The following is a 13910-nucleotide window of genomic DNA, read 5'->3' as shown; positions in this document are numbered from 1 at the left end:
AGGTGTCGGAGGCGGAGTGGAGGTACGGGAAGCGGCCGTACTCGCGCGACGGCCCGCCGCCTGCCGTAAGTTTCTTCATCTCATCTTTCTAATCTATTTCTCCAGTCTTGTTCTTGTCGTGACGCGACTCCCTTCTGGAGTGTAGATTTATATGTCCGAGGCGACGGCCGCCATCCTCGGGCTGGGTGGTGACTACCTGCCGGACAGGGAGGTGAGCGACCTGGATGACCCCGACTTGGGGGCGGCCGCCCTGGCAGACGACGCAACAGGCGGCGGCGCCGGAGCAGGCAGCTCCGAGGAAGGCAGCGGCGTGGAGACCTGGCCCGACGATGACGACAATGAAGATGAGCCACGCCCCGCCCGGAGCACCTCCAACACCGGCGCAGGCCCCTCTACCGGGCCGCCCGCTCGTGGCGGCAAGCGCAAGTGGAAGCAGGGCGCTGTCCTGTTTGGCAGCGCCCCGAAGAAGCCCAAGAACCCGGCCGTGGCGACCAGGTGGAAAGAAGCCATGGCCAAATATTAGAGGCAGCCGAAGGTGCCCGTCATGGTGTTGGCGTAAGTATCCTTTCCATGTTTTCCGTCTTCTCGCCAATCGGACCTAGAAACTTTTCTGACTTGTCTTCTTATTTCAGGGCCCCGCTGACCTCGAGAAGTCGGGCGCCACCTCGGTCATCAGGTCAGCGACGACCTCCTCCACCAGCCGGCGAATTGACCCGGCCGCCGACCTCCAAGAGGTGACAGAGCGGAATGCGCGGGAGGCGCGTGAGGAAGAGGCCGACCGTCTGGCCAAGGCGGAGGCGGACAAGGCCGCAACATCCGCGGCGAGGAAGCTAGCGCAGGCGGAGGCCGAAGCCGCAGAGAGGGAGCGGCTCGTGGAGGCCGTATGCCGCCAAGAGCCGCTGCTCGTGACGCGCCTGAACACTGTGCCGCCTCCACCTGAGTTTGTGGCGACAGCCGGAGGAGCCGGCGACGATCATCCGATCCGAGAGCGGGAGGGCGGCGACATAACCATGCCAGACGTCTTTGTGCCGCCGCCACCACCAGCCAGCGAGATGCAGGACGAGCAGCCGGCTGCGCCGCCGGTGCCACCGGTCGAAGACACGGTGGTGACGGACCTGATTCCTGAGGTCCGCACACCCGCGCGCCGCTGCCTTGGGAAGGCGGCCTTTGCACCGCGGCCGCAGGAGGTCGGCGCCACGAGCTCATCGGTTCCCGATACTGAGGAGACCAGTGCCGCGCTTACTGGCTGGGTACGCGGGGGCAGGACGGGCGCCCTGAACCAGACGTCTCTCGATGTCCAGACCAAGCTCCGGGCCGAAGCCGAGGCCCTCAAGCGCTGCAACGAGGCATTCCTGGATTCGCGGGCCGCCATCCGCGTAAGTTTTCTTTGCTTTCCTTTATCTCTTGATCTTCTTGCTTTCTTCGTGGGGCGCGCTGGTGCACCCACTGGGTGTAGTCCCCAAGTTTCGGGCCGGCTGCTGAGCAGGCGGACCGGAACTTTAACTTGTGAATGTCAAATGCTGACTTCAAGTGTCCTTCCTTCTGCAGGACTACCACAATCTCCGCGCGGTTGCCTTCAATTCCAGGGTCCGGGAGCTGGAGGTGCAGACCGCCTATCTATCCGAGAGTCGGAGTAAGCTCCGTCTTCCTTTTTTCGCGGGGGCACGCTCGTGCGCCCGCGGGCTGTAGTCCCCGAGGTTCGGGCCGACTGCTGAGTAGTCGGGCCGAATCTCCTTGATGTTTCTTTCTTTGCTAATTATTTCTTCTCTGCGGGGGCGTGATGGCGCACCCGCGGGCTATAGTTCCCGAGGTTCGGGCCGACTGCTGAGCAGTCGGGCCGAATCTCCTCAGTGCTTCTTTCTTTGTCTTCTTGACTGACGCTATTTCTTCTTTCCCTTTTTCAGAGGCCAACGCTGCCTTGCAGCAGCAGCTGGGCGAGGCCAACACTACTCTACACGGCAAGGAGGCGGAGTGTAGCAAGCTGGCTGAAGAGCGGGACCGGCTGGCCACCCAGCTTGCCGAGTAGACGGAGGCTCTCGAGACGGCCGAGCGGGAGGCAAGGGTGAAGGAGGCCGACCTCCTTGCCGAGTTCGAAACCGAGTGCGCCGCCTGGGCCGACAAGGAGGCACAGAGGACGGCCTGCTTCAGCAGCATCGAGGACCTGGTCGATGGTGAGTTTTATTCTTCTTGTTCGTTGTCTTGAGCTGCCGGCCTCTTCTAAGCCGACTGCTTGTTTCTGACTTTGTTTTTCCTTGCTTTCTGCCCAAGCAAATTTCTTCCCGGGTCACTCTGTCGCCGCGAACCAAGCCATCGAGGCCCAGCACGAGGAGCGGAGGGCGGAAGGCGCGCAGATTGTTGCTGACGCCCCCCGGACCCTTAGTGAGCAGATCCTCAATATCCAGGCCCATCTTCGGTCCACCCATCAAATGTTGCGCCGCCTTCAGCGTATCGGGGCCTAGGCGATTTCGGCCCCTGTCCGGCCCTGCCGGCTCCACGCACTCCAAGCCGGACCACCGACTGGCTGGAGGTGGCGGCCGGCCGCCTGGAGGCCTCGAAAGGCTCTGCAGCCCGGGCAGGAGCGCGCCGCGCCCTTGAGTTCGTCAAGGCGTGGTATCCTGTTGGAAATATGCCCTAGAGGCAATAATAAGTTAGTTATTATTATTATTATATTTCCTTGTTCATGATAATCGTTTATTATCCATGCTATAATTGTATTGATAGGAAACTCAGATACATGTGTGGGTACATAGACAACACCGTGTACCTAGTAAGCCTCTAGTTGACTAGCTCGTTGATCAATAGATGGTTACGGTTGCCTGACCATGGACATTGGATGTCGTTGATAACGGGATCACATCATTAGGAGAATGATGTGATGGACAAGACCCAATCCTAAGCCTAGCACAAAGATCGTGTAGTTCGTATGCTAAAGCTTTTCTAATGTCAAGTATCATTTCCTTAGACCATGAGATTGTGCAACTCCCGGATACCGTAGGAATGCTTTGGGTGTACCAAACGTCACAACGTAACTGGGTGGCTATAAAGGTGCACTACGGGTATCTCTGAAAGTGTCTGTTGGGTTGGCACGAATCGAGACTGGGATTTGACACTCCGGTTGACGGAGAGGTATCTCTGGGCCCACTCGGTAGGACATGATCATAATGTGCACAATGTGACCAAGGGGTTGATCACGGGATGATCTGTTACGGAACGAGTAAAGAGACTTGCCGGTAACGAGATTGAACAAGGTATCGACATACCGACGATCGAATCTCGGGCAAGTACAATACCGCTAGACAAAGGGAATTGTATACGGGATCGATTGAGTCCTTGACATCGTGGTTCATCCGATGAGATCATCGTGGAACATGTGGGAGCCAACATGGGTATCCAGATCCAGATGTTGGTTATTGACCGGAGAACGTCTCGGTCATGTCTGCATGGTTTCCGAACCCGTAGGGTCTACACACTTAAGGTTCGATGACGCTAGGGTTATAGGGAATAGATATACGTGGTTACCGAATGTTGTTCGGAGTCCCGGATGAGATCCCGGATGTCACGAGGAGTTCCGGAATGGTCCGGAGGTAAAGATTTATACATGGAAAGTTGTTGTTCGGGTTCTAGGAAAAGTTCGGTTTTTTTTTTGGTATTGTACCGGGAAGCTTCCGGAGGATTCCGGAGGGGTCCGGAGGTCCGGAAAATGTTCCACCACGTCCAATACAGCAGCATGGGCTGTATGGGGGCGCCCTAGCCTTAATGGGCCAGGGGGACCAGCCCCCCAAGGTGCATGCACATGGGAGAGGGGAAACCCTAAAGAGGAGGGCCTCCACTTGACTTGGGAGGCACTCCTCCCCCCCCCCTTGGCCGCCGCCCCAACCCTAGATGGGATCTAAGGGGGCCGGCCCCCCTCTCTCCCCACCTATAAATAGTGGAGGGGTGGGAGGGCAGCCGCACCCAAGTTCTGGCGCAGCCCTCCCCCTCTCCCAAGTCCTTCTCCTCTCCCGTGGTGCTTGGCGAAGCCCTGCAGGATTGCCACGCTCCTCCATCACCACCATGCCGTTGTGTTGCTGTTGGATGGAGTCTTCCTCAACCTCTCCCTCTCTCCTTGCTGGATCACGGCATGGGAGACGTCACCAGGTTGTACGTGTGTTGAACGCGGAGGTGCCGTCCGTTTGGCACTAGGATCTCCGGTGATTTGGATCACGACGAGTATGACTCCTTCAACCCCGTTCTCTTGAACTCTTCCGCTTAGCGATCTACAAGGGTATGTAGATGCACTCTCCTTCCCCTCATTGCTAGTTTCTCCATAGATAGATCTTGGTGACTCGTAGGAAAATTTTGAATTTCTGCTACGTTCCCCAACAGTGGTATCAGAGCTAGGTCTATTGCATAGATTCTATGCATGAGTAGAACACAAAGTAGTTGTGGGCGTTGATTTTGTTCAATATGCTTACTGTTACTAGTCCAATCTTGATTCGGCGGCATTGTGGGATGAAGCGGCCCGGACCGACCTTACACGTACACTTACGTGAGACAGGTTCCACCGACTAACATGCACTTGTTGCATAAGGTGGCTAGCGGGTGCCAGTCTCTCCCACTTTAGTCGGATCGGATTCGATGAAAAGGGTCCTTATGAAGGGTAAATAGCAATTGACATATCACGTTGTGGTTTTTGCGTAGGTAAGAAATGTTCTTTCTAGAAACCCATAACAGCCACGTAAAACATGCAAACAACAATTAGAGGACGTCTAACTTGTTTTTGCAGGGTATGCTATGTGATGTGATATGGCCAAAAAGAATGTGATGAATGATATGTGATGTATGATATTGATCATGTTCTTGTAATAGGAATCACGACTTGCATGTCGATGAGTATGACAACCGGCAGGAGCCACAGGAGTTGTCTTAATTTATTGTATGACCTGCGTGTCATTGAACAACGCCATGTTACTTTACTTTATTGCTAACCGGTAGCCATAGTAGTAGAAGTAATAGTTGGCGAGACAACTTCATGAAGACACGATGATGGAGATCATGATGATGGAGATCATGGTGTCATGCCGGTGACGATGATGATCGTGGAGCCCCGAAGATGGAGATCAAAAGGAGCAAAATTATATTTGCCATATCATGTCACTTTTTGATTGCATGTGATGTTTATCATGTTTATGCATCTTATTTGCTTAGAACGACGGTAGTAAATAAGATGATCCCTCATTAAAATTTCAAGAAAGTGTTCCCCCTAACTGTGCACCGTTGCGAAAGTTCGTCGTTTCGAAGCACCACGTGATGATCGGGTGTGATAGATTCTAACGTTCACATACAACGGGTGTAAGCCAGATTTACACACGCTAAACACTTAGGTTGACTTGACAAGCCTAGCATGTACAGACATGGCCTCGGAACACAAGAGATCGAAAGGTCGAGCATGAGTCGTATAGTAGATACGATCACCATGAAGATGTTCACCGATGATGACTAGTCCATCTCACGTGATGATCGGACACGGCCTAGTTGACTCGGATCATGTAATCACTTAGATGACTAGAGGGATGTCTATCTGAGTGGGAGTTCATAAGATGAACTTAATTATTCTGAACATAGTCAACAGATTCTTGCAAATTATGTCGTAGCTCGCGCTTTAGTTCTACTGTTTTAGATTGTTCCTAGAGAAAATTTAGTTGAAAGTTGATAGTAGCAATTATGCGGACTGGGTCCGCAAACTGAGGATTGTCCTCATTGCTTCGTAGAAGGCTTATGTCCTTAATGCACCGCTCGTTGTGCTGAACCTCGAACGTCGTCTGTGGATGTTGCGAACATTTGACATACACGTTTTGATAATTACGTGATATTTCAGTTAAACGGTTTAGAGTTGAGGCACTAAAGACGATTTCAAAACGTCGCTGAACATATGAGATGTTTCGAGGGGTGAAATTGGGATTTCAGGCTCGTGCCCACGTCAAAGGTACAAGACCCCCAACGATTTTCTTAGCCTACAAACTAAGGGAGAAAAGCTCAATCATTGAGCTTGTGCTCAGATTGTCTGAGTACAACAATCACTTGAATCGAGTGGGAGTTGATCTTCCAGATGAGATAGTGATGTTTCTCCAAAGTCATTGCCACCAAGCTACTAGAGCTTCGTGATGAACTATAACATATCAGGGATAGATATGATGATCCTTGAAGTATTCACGATGTTTGACACCGCGAAAGTAGAAGTCAAGTAGGAGCATCAATTGTTGATGGTTTGTAAAACCACTAGTTTCAAGAAGGGCAAGGGCAATAAGGGTGTCAGGACCCCGACTCAATGCCACATCGATCTAGCATGTAACACCTCATATCACTTTGCGGCCTCATGCACGGTATTCCCACGGGTGTCGCCTTACCTTTGCCCGGGACCGTTTGCGCCTTTTGGCACACGTATATGATAGTGTCGCTAGCATCCATATGATAAGGAGCCCGGGATGACATGGCTAGTCGTAAACCCAAAGTGGCACAAACTTACAGGGACAGGCATCCATGACCCAACATCGAACGTGTCGGTCATCAGCGAGTGAATCCAGGCTGTAGCACTGGGCTAGCAGGACTCCGGTGAACCGGGCTGTAGCGGGCTAACAGGACTCCGGTATTCATCGCGTGACATTTCCCCGAAGGGACAGACACAGGAACGAAGAAGGACACATGCCGACCAGCCTAAGTGTTCTGGAGCAGTAGCAAGCTACCAAGGCTCATTGGAAGCACTAGGAGACATTTCCTGGTAAGAGAGGCTACTAAGGATAAACAACTAGATAGTCAGATCCCACACATACCAATCATTTCAATAACATACACACAATATGCTCGATATGTGCAAATACAACATGGCATCACAACATGACTCTACAACTCAAGTATTTTATTCAATAGGCTCCGAGGAGCGAGATATTACAAACATGGGTCTCATGACCCAACATTCAGAGCATACAAGTCAAAGCACATGCGGAAGCTTAACATGTCTGAGTACAGACATCTACAAAAGAAAAAGGCCGAGAAGCCTGACTAACTACCAGATCCTGCCGAGGGCACAAGATCGTAGCTGAGGTAACAAGCTAAACATCGAAGTCCATGCAGAACTACTAGCGAGACTGAAGTCTCTCTGCAAAAACATAAAATAGGCAAACGTGAGTACAAATGTACCCAACAAGACTTACATCAGAACTAACTACGTATGCATCATTATCAAGAAAGGGGGTGGTGGAGTTTAACTACAGCAAGCCAGCTTTGACTCGGTGGCTATCCTCAACTACGACTGCAAGCGACTCTTTGAGGTGGCGCACACGAGTCCACATATTCACCATATCAATACACCACTATGGATCCGCTCCCGTCTCCCTACGAGAACGCCATCCATAGCACTCACGCTTATCTTGCACATTTTAGAGTATCCACTTTCACTTGTCTATGAACTGTTATAGGCAACCCAGAAGTCCTTTTCCACGGACACGGCTATTCGAATAGATGATGTTAACCATTCAGGGGTGTACTTCTTCACACACTCTCTCACCACTTACTGCCGTTTACACGACATGTACTCGGCAACCTTCAAGCGGAAGCCCAACATGGGTGTCGGCCACGGCCTACCTAAACACTCAAGTCTCTAGTCCAGGTTTATCGCCTATTCGGGTTCCATCCGTGAGGAGATCCGGCCGGGGTTTCGCTCACAGCCCCAAACGATGTGAACAGGGTTCCGAGACACCTAACGGGTGCCCGGTATACCCAGCCACGTACCTACCGCATCACAGCCCACCCCTATGGTCAGCGCTGTCCATGGCCTCCAGTAAGCTACAAACACCAGAAACTACTTGCAACTCCTGGACAGAGAACCAGGGTGAATAAGAAGCCGAGAGGGTCCATTGGTTTCGGGCCAAATGCGTGGTAGTAGTTGTTTCATGGATCACAAACACAGAACTCAGTTCCTGAGGACGGCTGCAATGAGACAACCCACCATGTACTCCTACATGGCCTCTCACTGCTACCTTTACCAAATCGTGTTCACACACTTAGCTCACACACAGTAGGACATGTTCACACACCTCTGATTCATCCCTGATGAATCAGACCTGACTCAACTCTAAGCAGTAGCAGGCATGACAAACAAGCATGAATGAGTAGGCACAACAGGGCTCAAACAACTCCTACTCATGCTAGTGGGTGTGATCTATTTACTGTGGCAATGACAGGTCATGCAGAGGATAAAGGGGTTCAGCTACCGTAGCAAGTAACAGATGAATCGTTGTTGTCCTAATGCAGTAAAAGAGAGCAGAAGCGAGAGAGTGGGATTGTATCAGAATGAACAAGGGGGTTTTGCTTGCCTGGCACTTCTAAAGATAGCATTGAGTCTTCATCAGTGTCAACGATCACAACATCGGTACAACGTCTACCGAGGGGGAACAACACCGGCAAACATAGAAGAAACGCGATCAATGCAATGCACAATATGATGCATGCTATGACATGGCAATATGAATGTGTTTTGGGCTAATGCAAGCTAGAACAGGTTGAGATGAGTCCATTTGAACCAAAGATTCAAATGGAAACCCATTTTAAAAGGTCATATCAGTGCATTACCTTGTTTCACCTAAACAGCAAGGTTAAAGTGTTCTAACATGCATGAAAATGGTACAGATGGATAGATTGCATTTTTCTGATCATTTTTCATATATGAATTATTTCATTTGGAGTTACGGTTGAATTTCTATGATTTTTAGAAGTTTAGATCATTTTTTGGAATTTCCTGAATTATTTTAAATCCAGAAAACAATTACTGCGTCAGCCTGGCGTCAGTGTGACGTCAGCAGGTCAACGGAGCCGGGTCCAGGTCAAACCTGACGTGTGGGGGTCCACACGTCAGTGACTAACTAATCTAATCTAAATTAACTAGTGTTAAACTACTACTAACTAAAAATGTCAGTGGAGTAATTAAACTTAATTAAAAACTAATCTAGGATTAGCTGGGGCCTGGGCCCACTCGTCAGTGACTCAGGGGAAGTCAAACTGAGGTCAAACCGGGTCAAACTCGCCGGAGTTGACCCGGGGCTCGTTGCCGGCAGGGCCAGGGACGGCGGAGAGGTGCGGGTTTCCTCCTCCGGCGACCAAATCGATGGCGGAGGGCGGCTACGTGGAGCTGGAGCTTGCACGCGTCTAGTGGTGGCGGTGGGAGATGCTGGGATGGCCGGAAATGTCGCCGGCGAGCATTTCCGCGGCGGCCGGAGTTCGGGCACCTGCGGGTTTGGCGTTGTAGTGCACGGGAGGGGGAGCTGGTGTGTGTGTTAGGCTCCTGGCGAGGTGTGGAGCACGTTGCCGTGCTCGGGAGTGAGCTATGGTGGCTCTTGCCTCATCTGCGTCATCACCGGCGGCGAGGAGCTCACGGCCCCGGTGAAAAGGGCGGCTAGAGGGCGCGGACGAGCATGGGGAGAGAGGGGAAAGAGGCAGGGGCTCACGGCGGACTCGATGGCGTCACCGGCGAGCTCGGGGAAGCTCGGGAGGCGGCGAATCAACGGCGATAATCTCCGGTGGCCGACGAGGGAAACGACGGCGGTGGCGGCGTTGCAGCGCGTCCGGGACCTCGTGGCTCCATGGAGAGGAAGAGGGGGTCGAGGCGGAGCCTCTGGGCGCAACGACGAGGCGAGGCAGTGGCTGTGGCCACGGCGGTGCTCGTCGGTGGCGACGGCTGCGCTCGGGTTCGGGAGAGAGAGGGAGAGAGAGACGAGGTAGGGAGAGAGGGGAGCGGTCAAGAGGTCCAGGGGTCTGCGTGGCGCCCCCAGGGCATCGAGGAAGCGGCGGGAAGCAGGAGGTGGCCCGGCGCGTGGCCAGCGCACGACGGCACGCGCCCGTCCTCCTGGCAAAGGAAGAAGACGACAGGGGAGGTGGCGGTGGTGGGCTGGGCCAGTCAGCTACAGTGCTGGGCCGGTTGGTGGGCTGCACACGTGAGGCCAGGTAAGATTCTCTCTCTCTTTTATTTGTTTCTGTTATCTATTTTTCTTCCTCTGTTTTGATTTAGTTTAGCAACTAAATCATTTTAATAAATTCTGTAGGTTATTATATGGCTTGCTAAAATATATACAAAGCCACTCACAAACTTCCAGAATTATTGGAGTCATATTTAATATATATTAAATATAAATCCAAAGCAAATAGTTATTGGATTAATTCAAATGGCCAAAATAAATATTTCTGTGACTCCAAAAATATTGGTTTGAATTTTACCTCTTACCAATATTTATATAGAATAACAGGAACATTTTCTTGGACTCATTTGAGAAGATTTAAATGTTGGTTATTTTTAGAGGTTTTCTGAGGCTTTTGAAAATTCCTCAATTCAAATTTCATTTGAATTTAAACATGATGCACACATGAAGCTAGCCTGGGTCAGACCAGAATTTGGGATGTGACAACTCACCCCCACTAAACAAGAATCTCGTCCCGAGATTCAAGACGTGAGGTAAGAAGGCAAAGGGGACACTAAGCATCACAAACTTCATGATCCAACTGTCTTCTCGAGGTTGTTGATTTTTCGACTCAAATTGATCTTGACGTCCTTGCTTTCGAGATCTTCAACCAGCACGAGGACAAAAGAGCGAAACATGTCCACATGGATGGATCATCTTAATGATCACAAGATCAACTCCTGAAATGAGACGTAGAAACATCTCTCGAGCTGAGACGCAAAGCACACATCTAGAGGAATGAAGTGAAGCAGATGATGAAGGTTCACTGGGTAGACAACAATTTCACGCTTAAGAAGGTGGTGAACGGTTGTCAACATAGCGAGGAGTTGGGTTGCCATGATACCATAACGAGACATCTTGGAGGAGGGTGACTCATAGAAATATCCCCTTAAGTGGCAAAAAGAATTACCTTTGATTCCGAGATCATTGAAATTCTTTATACCAGCTTAAGGCAAATCAAAATCGATCATTTGGAGGAGTTGGGTGGAATGACATACCCGGACCAGTATGGATGATGTGGATTACCTTGTTGAAGACAACACAAAGGTTGATTTTGCTTATCATCGGAGATGGATGGGACCCAAGGTAGGATGGCACAATGACGGTGCAAGCTGGGAACAAAACACAAATGCTGGGAATGATTCTAGTAACTGGGAAGAAATTCAACAACAAAGAGTGAGTCCACTGTTTGAAAATTTATAGCATAACCGGGGAAGCTAGGACCAATCCTAGTTATGACGATGATAACACCTAGTGCTTATGTGAACTCTCAAGAACTTGAGCATTTCCATATCCATCAAGGTTTACCAATATCCGTGTCAAGGATCCTGGCAACACAACTTACTACCTTGACGAATAGTGATGGACAATGCAGATGCATAGAAAGACACCCCTTTCTCATATTTCACCTTAGTGAGGCCAAGGGAACGAAATCTGGATGATCGACCGAGAGACATTTAGCACCCCGCTTCTAATGTTCTCCTTGATGTGCTAGCGCAACCCATTTATGGATATGGCTTGATAACTAGAACATCAAGTAAAAGGTCGGACTTCGGAAGCTCAAGAATCCATAAGGAATAACTAGGGAGTAAATCCTACGAAATCCCTATGGGGAGGTGGCCAACTTCCTCAAACAAGAGCCTACAATAATGGTTCTTCCGGCTAGATGTGTTGGACACGACATCCATTTTACCGGGTTACAAAGAGACCAATATTATAGTTCTTGGGAAAACGTTCCAACCATCATATCTGCCTGAGATTCAGATTTGGCTGGTGTCGGGATATTCTAGACTCATCAAGTCTAGAAAGAAAAATGAAAGTTTGCAACACAAATCGATGAGACGGCGTTGCGAGAATCTCGGGGAATGAACTACGGCAAGCTCCAAAACATGAGTTGGTTCTGCTACAAACATGTGAACACGTTGTCCTAGACAAGCATGAACACATGGTAGTCTTACAACAAAACACTACCGAGTTCTGGTTGGGAACCATCATTAATGATATCGGAGTCTCCGCGCGGAAGTCTAAAATATTCACTTTAGAACAGACTTCTTTATCTTGAACAATTCAATCAGTGGCTTGGTGTGCTAGGAAATACCGATGGATTGGAGGTAGCTAATCTCTCAAGCCATGATACACTTCGCACGTGCATGACTGACTTGGGATGATTCCAGAGGAAACAACATTGACTTTCTCGAATCATGGCGGCAACTTGCATCAAATGCACATGAACTGGAGACAGTCACTTCTTACATCCGAACATAGACTTCATGAGCGGGTCATGAAGATAATGCTTATAAAAGTTTCCAATACTAACTGCATGTTCAGCACGAATCATGGAGAAGATAAAAATGTTGCTGATGGGTTCAACAACAATTCATCCAGGTTTCCATGTAAGTGGAATTTCATAATTATGTGAACAAGCGATAGCATTAGTCAGACCCAAGAGATATAATGGTGTATGCTCGAGGGATCAACCACGAGTAAGACAACATTAAGAATATCGTTGGTTCTGATTTGATTTGAGGATAGCCACACTCAAATCAAGGTTTTGATAAGACAATAGGGTCAACAACTGATCACGAGGACCAATCAATGAAGAGATCATCTTTCTACAACAAACATACAAACACAAGATATCCCTTCGGAAATGAACTAGGTTAGACAAGCTTTTATCTTCCAACTCTCCAAGTTGTTATTTAGCTTGACCAACTAGCTCAGGGGTATCCAACACAGATCCTTGGAGAAGGGGGTGGTTTACAAGAAACCAACTTGATCACGAGCTCAACATAGCGGTCAGGTGACAACCTGGTGATACCTCTGAGAAGACAATCAGAGAATCACGAACTACCAATATGTTATTAAGCTCGAGAACAATCTTTCCTTCTGGAGCAAGACGATATGATCAAATGAGCAAGGGATTGACAAAATCCTAACTCAACGACCGAAAGAGTGCACCGAAAATAGGGACTAGGTAGCACAATCAACCTTAGGGTGATGATTCAATAACCAACACGTTAAGAATGAGGTTATTGTCCATTTAACTACCAAGCAACATAGTTGCTAGGAGTATCGATTTCACACACCACGATTCACTTGTCGGCATTCCGGTTACAATAACACGGAAAGCCGAGGAATGAACAATGATGGCAAGAAGTATCACTGTACCAAGAGTTCATAGGATGGTGTGCAATTCCTATAATAATCCCGATATAAAAGATGGTAATACTGCAAGGTAGAATAGAACAAAAGCTGGGTTGGCATTTTGATCTGCGAGATACAACTACTTTGACCCAATCCTAGATATGGATGAGGTACTGGAGTTTGTTTCTCCTAGTCATTCTGGAATAGAATGGCTTGACGGACCACAAGAGTAAAAGGCATCGATGAATGAATGCATGCATACTCTTGACTATCAATTGATAGACGAGGGTTAGAAGACAACTAAAGAGGGCAACTCAAAGGAACATATGTTTTTCTGAGTTGTGGATGCATGGATTAGAATGTCGAACGAGTTCAACATATTTCTTCCGGATAACCCATGTAGAAAGGTAGAACTGGCAGAGTCACAACATATAATGGGGAACTCATCGAGAGCACTCATGTTGTGATCTTTTGATCCAACAAACATGTGCTGTAAGTGGTTCATGGTATTTGGAAGAAGGGAATACCACGGACCTCGAGGACTAATGCAAAGGTTACTAATAACCCAAGGGATCTAGCAATTACTATCAACATGAAGTAAGTGGGGTGAATCTCGGGTTCAAAAACCCAGGAGTAGAATACCTACTAACTAAATTGCATCACAGGATGCTTTCGAGAATGATGGCCAGAGTCATCACACTATGACATAAATCATGGCTAGATTACTAGATGATCCCCTAAGACACCTAGGGTCATAATAATAACTCCAACATATATGTC

This window comes from Triticum dicoccoides, chromosome 3B (genome assembly GCF_002162155.2).
Source record: "Triticum dicoccoides isolate Atlit2015 ecotype Zavitan chromosome 3B, WEW_v2.0, whole genome shotgun sequence".
Lineage (NCBI taxonomy): Eukaryota > Viridiplantae > Streptophyta > Magnoliopsida > Poales > Poaceae > Triticum > Triticum dicoccoides.
This window is presented reverse-complemented; position numbering follows the sequence as displayed.